Here is an 8,174-nt window from a genome sequence, read left to right as displayed (position 1 = left end):
CAGGTTAGTTTTTAAAGTTAAAACAACAATTTGTTTATTTATTTTTACAGTGCTATGTATTTTAAAATGTAAATCAAAAAATGAACCAATTTGTTGCCATTGCCTATTGATCAATATGTAATCTTGTAAAAATCCATAAAAACCACCTCTGTTTTGGACTATTGAACCAAATATGAACTAAAGCATTAGTGATTTTGTCGTGTAGGCTACAGCTGTGTCTGTGCATGTGTGTGGTGGTCTTTGAATTGTTCCCTTCGGCTCTGAAGTTCGTTTATATGGTTGCTTACGGTAAAGGGGGCAGGATTAAGCTCACATGTGCTGTGGGACATAATTGACATGGACTCGGAATCTCCCCCTGACTGAACGCTGCGCTGGTGGAGCAGACTGGAGGGAGCAAGGATTGCCAAAGTTGTGTCTGGGGTGAAAGTGGAGCTCTGGAGTTTCTTTCAACATCATTTTATTGCAGCGAGGTAAGTTTTTCTTATCGCTTACTAGCTCTGTCTTTGGCTACGGTTTGTGTGCTTTTCCCCAATTAAACGATGAAAATTTGTTTATAACGGAAAGTTGCGTGCATTTTTGTGTCTGGATGGCGGTGACGCCGGGAGTCTGGGTTAGTTGGCCAACAAGGAGATGCGACGGAAAACTTTATTATTCCGCAAGAAAACAGGCTATATTGCTTGGATTCTCTGTTATTTACCCGAAGATGCTCAAAACTCGTCGTGCAACTTTGTAATGATTCGCGAAATTTACGAGAAAATTCGTAGTTTGACGTCTTCGTCGTTGAATTCCAACTTTGGATTTTTTTTTTTTTTTTTTTTTCGCGTAGCCTACTGTTACTTAAACGCTACAAAAAAGTTACACTTTCGCTTTATTAAAAAAAGTATTTTGTTATATCCGTGAGTTTTGGAGTGATATCAAATATTTAGGTAAAATAGAGTAGGGATGCTGTCTTTCCGTAGCGATTACAGTGTTGCAAAACAGCCATGGTGCTGGAATGATGTCGTATAATATTTGGCAAAGATTTGAGAATGATGAATGATGGATGAAGTGAAGGTGGTCAACTCCATCATGCCCTAGTATTCCAGACAGCCTATTCTTCAACAGCTGTGTCTGTTTATATGGAGGAAAACATTAGCTGCTGTTGTCCTTGTCCTGTCATATATTGTGCAGAAAGTATCTCGACTTCTCGATACTTGTTTCCGTTTTTCTTTCTTTTATTGGTTTGGTTTAATGCAACGCCGTGCATCGTTTGTCCAAACGTCAGAAATAGGATACTAGTTGCTCTTTCATGCTGGGAATTAAAGCGCACTAATTAGCAGCTCTGGAAAAAATAGACGGTCGCTATTAATCTCTTGGATAATTTTGTTGGGAACTGAAATGACGCTTCAAGATAGTTTGTACCATGAGTTTATACTCCTGCCTGGATCCAGAGGGCTTATTGGAGAGAAAGAAGCACACTATCTGTGAGAGGAGAAATGTGATCTGCAGAAAATGACGTCAGGTTTGCATTCTCCAGCTGAGTGAGGGACTTCATAATTTTAGAAAATTCTAATTATTGCACTGGATCATGAAAACTAAATATCTGCAGGAAACTAAGATGTTGCATTCCTCAGCTCCTTATTATTTTTGACTGTCTACAAACCAGTGGTTCTCAACCAGGGGCCCAGGACCAGTCGTCAAACTTCCAAGGGGGTGTGGGGGCCACAAGACGATTTAAAATAAGTTATATAAAACAATTAAATATGGGTAAAATATACTGTATGCATTACATTTGTCACTTTCTCTGATTATTGCAGCATAGTGGTCTGTGTGGACTGACCCCCCTCCCCCCACTTTCTTCCCATAGAATGATGCACACAATCCCTACTTGCAATGAATATGTTCCCACCTGCTTGTTTTAGGTCCTGCTACTTGCAATCCTTCATTTTATTTCCTTTTTTCCCCATTGGACATTTTGTCAAATGCACACAATGCTCAACATTTTTCAAGGTTTTCAAGGTTCCCAAAGGTTGAGAATCATTTTTCCAATGCATGCACTAACTAGGAAAATGTGCAGAGAAAATAACAGTAGAGCTGTAGTTTTTCATGCACCCAGCGCGCAGCATATAATTGAGATGCTTTCAAAACAATTTTAATCTTTAATCAATTTTTTGGGTGATATCTGATGGATTGGCTTCAGCAGCCTTTGTTTGGTCAGTCTAGGTGCTGCGCTGAGAGAGCTGGCATGGGGAGTTCAACTTCCTGATTGGGCATAGCTGCAGGAATGTGCTCTTCCTTTGAGGTCATGGGGTTGTACCTGGTGAGCTGGAGGGCTGTTTCCCCAGGGGCAAGTCAAATACTACACATCCCCTCCCCCAGCTCCGAGCTTTGATGTGTGCTGATGTTATGCAGTGCAGCGTGATAAAATCTGTTGTGATTGTTCCTAATTGCAGCGGAGAGTCCACCTTATTGAGGACATTTCCTGATTTTCTCTAAATGGTGCCCTTTGAAACAACTTAACATCTCTTAGTCACATTTATTGCTCAGTAGATGTTGTAAAAATCTATTTATTCCATCTTGTGTAGGTTTCGATAGTTCTAGCAATGCCTCATTTTAATCTTTTGTCTCTGTAACATCCGGTGAATTCAATGGCATTTATCTGTATTGTTTTGGAAAAAAGAATAAATGATGAGTAGAAATGCAGCAATGGATTTGGTCAGCAAAGTCACATCTTTTCACTTGACTCTTTTTCCCTTGACCTCATTATGCAGAGAAATCCAGCGTCTCTCCAACTGTTAAGCAAGACAGAACAAGTTTCTATCTGTGCTTTAACCATAGTGCATGGGAAATATGCATGCAGCGATGATGTGGCTGTCAGCTGGTCCGTGAATCAGGATCATGCTGCTCATCTTGAATCAGCCCACCACGGCCACATATAGTGGCATTCAGAGGAGCTAAAAGTAGTGTTCTGCATAACAGTAATCACTATAGGGTTTCTTTTCACACGTCTCATTTGCAATCTAGCATCTTCTCCTGGTGAATGTGATGCATGTTTGTTTGGCACAGTGCTGCGATGTTTGCATGTAAGGCTTTTATGTCTTCTTGGTGATTTACACTTGTTGACAGTTGATTTAGATGAAGATAAAAGAGGCCTTTCAACTCCCTTTCCCACCGTCTCTCGAGACAGTCGCCTCTCCACCTAACTGTACGCCCATCACTTTACCAACATTGCAAGCGACAAGCTGCTGGATGCCAGAACATACCTTCTTACGCTGCTTTATTTTGGATCTCATGCAACAACCAACTAGAGTTGAAAAGAGTTGACTAGTTCATGTAAATTTTAGATTTGATATCTTAAGGCTCAATCCCAATTCACCCCTTGGCCCTACCCCTCCGTTTTGCGCGTTCCTGTGAAGGGGTAGGGCTGTCTCGATTCTCTTTTGGTTGGAGGGGTAGGGGTAAGGGGAAGGGCCAGATAGCCCTTGAAACGAAGATTTTTCAGGACCACACTTCAAACGAAGGGGTATGAGAAATGTACCTGCATACACCGGCTACAGAGGCAACATGACTGCCAATAATCATTTTCTTTATGTCACATTCAATCTTGTGTTCATATTTACGGTCATGTTCTTCAAAGAAACGGTTGCAAAAAAATCGTTAAAGTTCGTTAACAATATGACGCGTGTAAAAAGCAAAAGTTTGAAGCAAAGTGGATGCACGAATGAGCCGAATTCGCGTCCAACGCGCCACGCTAAACGCCTCATTCGCGCCGCAAGACCTCCAGACGCGCGTATACGCGTCTTAACATTGAAATCACTCGCGCCAGATGCTCTATTCGCGTTTGGTGTGAACGCAGCATTAGGCGTCGAAGATATCGTCATCCCCGTTGTTTTCTGCAAACTTCAGAAGAAAAATGCAAAAAAATAGCTGTAACTCACGCAAGACTACAGCTGACGACGGCATCTTGGAAGTTTGTGATAAACATTGGCGCATCTCCTGTGACGTAGGCGCTAGCAACGATGTATAATGACATGTAACGATGTAGTAGTGGTGTCCCATTTCTTAGGGGAATATTTTCACCCCTACGCCTTGACACTCAGTTTCAAGGGGCAAGGGTAAGGGGTAGGCGAAGGGCTAGGGGTAGACGAAGGGGTATAAAATAGAATTGGGATTGGGCCTTAGTCTGACATGTTGACAGCCTCTTGTGCTTTAGTTTGCTTTAGTTTTACTGTTGCACTTTTAAATTGTTCACCCAAAAGAGAAAAATGTGTCATTAATTTACTCACCCTCATGTTTTACCAAACCTGTATGACTTTATCCAAGGTCCAATGCTGTTTTGGACCCTTAGGCCGTGTGTCCAGTAAAGCTTTTTTTTTCAGAGGCTAGCGTATTTTTCCAATTGTTTTCAATGGGAGCGCCACGTTGTTGTTTTTTCTGGTCGCCGAGAATTGAAGAATGTTCAACTTTGGGTTAAACGTCATCACTGCCAATTTTTACCCAGCCGTCCAATCATTGCGGCGGAGGGGTGGGACAAATACCGCAGCGACCAACCGTCACATTCTGCTTGTGCAACGATAACAAACGACAACAAGCACGTCTTCATCCAAAATGAGTGGCAGAGCAAGTACGTTACATTGTCAAAAATTATATTCAGAAACAAACTATTTGCGAAATCAGATACTAGTAACAGTTCCTCTGATACTCTGTATCATAGCACACATAGCGTCTCAACTGAAAAAAACCCCAGCAGCAAGGCTTTTTTACAAGAGCGCTGTTGTTTTCAGCTGGCTAAAGACAAGGCCTTAAAGGAGAACTCCGGTCAATTTTAACATTGAGCTCATTTTTTTGTACATTTGGAGTGCTGTCAGTACAGAGAACAACGACAAAAATCGGTGTTTCCTACACCGTGTTATCCTCGTTTTAAAATTTGCACCCTGTTGACTTCAATGGGGCAAGTTTTAAACCTGCTTTTAGCCTCTTAACATCCTTGATGTGTCATTACAAGTGCACAGGTCATGTGAGTGATTCCTTCGGAGTGAACGCGGGTGAATCTGACTGCAGTAGATGTGAAAGATATGAATAAAAATGATGTTTATTCAGCCAGCGCACATACCTGTATTTACATCCTGTTTTCGGTCGAAGTCCACAGTAATTTGCACTTGTAATGACACATCAAGGATGTTAAGAGGCTAAAAGCAGGTTTAAAACTTGCCCCATTGAAGTCAACAGGGTGCAAATTTTAAAAAGAGGATAACACAGTGTAGGAAACACCGATTTTTGTCGTTGTTCTCTGTACTTACAGCACTCCAAATGTAAAAAAAAATGAGCTCAATGTTAAAATTGACCAGAGTTCTCCTTTAAGGTGCAGTCAGGTTTTCTATTGCTTCGTGAAATTTCGCAGGCGCAATCCAGACATTCCAATAGAAATCCGTGTGATCGTGAGTTTCGTGCGAGAGTGGAAAAATTTCCCCATGCAGATTTTGATCATTTTCAAGTTGGTCTCATGAATTCGCCACACTGATCGACAAAAAGCTGCTTGTTTTGAAAGTGACTTTTGTGTGAGCTGTGCTTTATACATCACTTCGCTATTGACAATAGACAATGGACCTTTTTTGCCTGCAAAACTTCGCTGAAATTTCGCTAATGTGACCACACTAAACAGTTAGACGTTTGAAATGACATTAACATGAGTAAATGACAGCATTTTTATAGGAATGGTGATAAAATTATAAATAATGATAAATATTAATATGTATATGAATTATTATAATATTTATATTTTTAAGCCAATTACTGATCAGTTGACTTAAGTTAGATCAATTTTGCGATACTGATTACAAAACATGATTTATATACTTAAATACCTTGACCTATTAGTGTTTTCCTAATCAGGCAGATACGATAACATAAAAAATCACTTAAAAAAAAAAAGGGCATTGAAACTGCTTCATTCCATTGCACTACTTTTAGCTGTTTCGGAATGCAAGAATGTAGCTTTGTGGATCTCTTTTTTTGCAGTCGGTGGAGAGAGTGAGATGCTGCTACTCACTCCATGTCACTCTGGTTCCTGACATGCATCCTCTGTCATGCCAATGCATTATTCAAATGGCCAGGCCTGCACATTTAGCTAAAAGCAGAGCGGAAAAACACTAAGTGTTTGGTCAGATGGCCAATGGTGTATGTTCGTGCTCGCATTAGCATTCAGAGTGCAGAGACTGCCGTTGTTAGCTGGATGATGGAAACTTCAGATGCCACTACAGCTCATTAATGACACTTTTATTTGACTGGAGACTGTTTTAGCCGCCGTGCATGAGCAATGAGAGCCTGGCATCAGATGCTGCATTTATATTGGTGCATTTATTGCCCCTTCAATCTGTTGTAATTCACACAATGGCCTCTTACAGTGTACGTATGCTCTAGTCTATCCGATCCCCTCTCAAGCTACCCTGCTCAAACACATGTTAGCAGTGTCACTGTGCATATATTTGTAGTCCCAGACTTCCTGTTTTCCTATGCTCACCCCCCTACCAGCAGGACCTTAGACCAACACCTTCCACAATCCCTCCATCTCACCAGGTCTTGTTAACCCATCCCCCTCCTCAAGCACTCCCCTTTATAGTGTGTGAAATCTGGAGGCCTGATGGAAGATGAGGAATTTCACCCTTTGACCTCTGAGAGCAAGGAGGGGTGGACGGGGGCTATCCATTCTTACTGCCCAGATTTGTTTCAGCCTGGTGAATTTTTCCAGCTAATTCATATTTTCTTTTGAATTAGTACCGCTCATCTCTCTTTGTTCAATAACCATGTTTTGGATGTTTGAAGTTACCAAAATACGAAAATAAAGCAAACCGAGAGGTCATGGGAATGGCAGCCGTTGCTGCGAGGGCAGTGGCATCCCAGGTGGCACTGGAGGAATGTGTCAATGTTGAATTTTCACTTTCTACAGCATTCCAGAGAGAACATAGGGTGAAAAGGCTGCTCCTTAACATTCCTGTTAGGGACTGATTTATTTTTCGGTTCCTGTTTCTTGCATTTGCTAAATATATGTTTGCTTGTTTGGTATATTCACTCATTATCGTGCAGATATTAAAATTATGTCCGATAATTATTGTGATGTTATGGCTGATAATTAACCGATAAATGACTGATATTAAATTCTGTAGTGTAAAACACTAAAATGAGCTGTATTTACATAAACATATTTATTGCTGAATATTAAATATAGTTAAAAATACATAATTTTTACTTGGAACATTGCACTTAAAAAAAGAAAAAAAAATTAAGATATGTTTAAGATTAAGATTTTTTTCTTTCTAAATATTATATTGCTCATTGATATATTGCACATTGGTAATACAATTACAGTATGATGAGTCTACTATTGTTAAATCTTTTACATTATATAAAAATATTGTAAAATAGAATGTTGTTTTACATCTACTATAATTTTTTTTTTATTCATTTGATTTATTTAATATACTTTTAACATCCACCGATAAAAAAAAAACAAAAAAAAAAACAACCTCTAATATCAGCGGCTAATTATGGTACATCATGCATCCCTAATTTGAAATATGCTTAGAAGAAACTAGGGAGAATAGTTGATACCTTTCTCTCAGTGACTGACAGTTGTCTGGGCTCTTGTCTGTAAGCAAATGACCAGATATATTCCCTGTACAGATGCTGAGTCTACTGTAACAGTCTTGTGTGAGAGGTGGAGTTGAGAAGCAGGACCATGTTTGTGCTTTTCCAGGGTGTCTGCAGACGCTGAGCCACACAGAGCCGGCTGTGTTTTGGCGGCTAGCTGTTCTTTCCCCCAAATGACCCGGTGAGGAGCGACGGACGGGTTTCTGTTTAAAGGCTTTGTGTGCAGCGAGGAGGAAGTGGTTATGTTTGTTTAAACTGAGCTGCCCCCTTTGAGCACGCTCAGCCATGTGGGACAAATGAGCAAAATCTGTCCCCCAATTTCAACACCCCCCCCACCCCACCCCATTCCCTGTGTCTTCCTCCGACTGAATTCATCACACCCCATTCGGCTGGGGGTTGGGGGAGCCCTGAATGTTGGCTTGGGCATAAGATTCAGCCATACCAAAGTGTTGACTCATTCAGCATTCCAGGACTATAAAATGTCCATCCAAATCTGGACTCTGGGACGAAACTGACCACTTCCGCATTGAAATGCAACCTTGTCTGGA

At 40.7% G+C, this 8,174-nt stretch overlaps 1 protein-coding gene across 1 annotated transcript in view; it reads left to right on the top strand.

The window, feature by feature from the left end:
- The first annotated feature begins 299 nt into the window (after nt 1-299).
- The window catches only part of fndc3ba (fibronectin type III domain containing 3Ba), a 128,462-nt gene continuing 120,587 nt past the window's right edge, over nt 300-8,174 (top strand). The window contains exon 1 of the mRNA XM_084412686.1: nt 300-470. The gene's annotated coding sequence lies outside the window, so the exon portion shown is untranslated. The remainder of the gene's footprint in view (nt 471-8,174) is intronic.

Source organism: Rutilus rutilus, assembly GCF_951802725.1.
Source record: "Rutilus rutilus genome assembly, chromosome: 6".
Taxonomy (NCBI): Eukaryota; Metazoa; Chordata; class Actinopteri; order Cypriniformes; family Leuciscidae; genus Rutilus; species Rutilus rutilus.
Note: the sequence above shows the minus strand (reverse complement) of the source record. Positions and strands in the feature narration are given on the sequence as shown.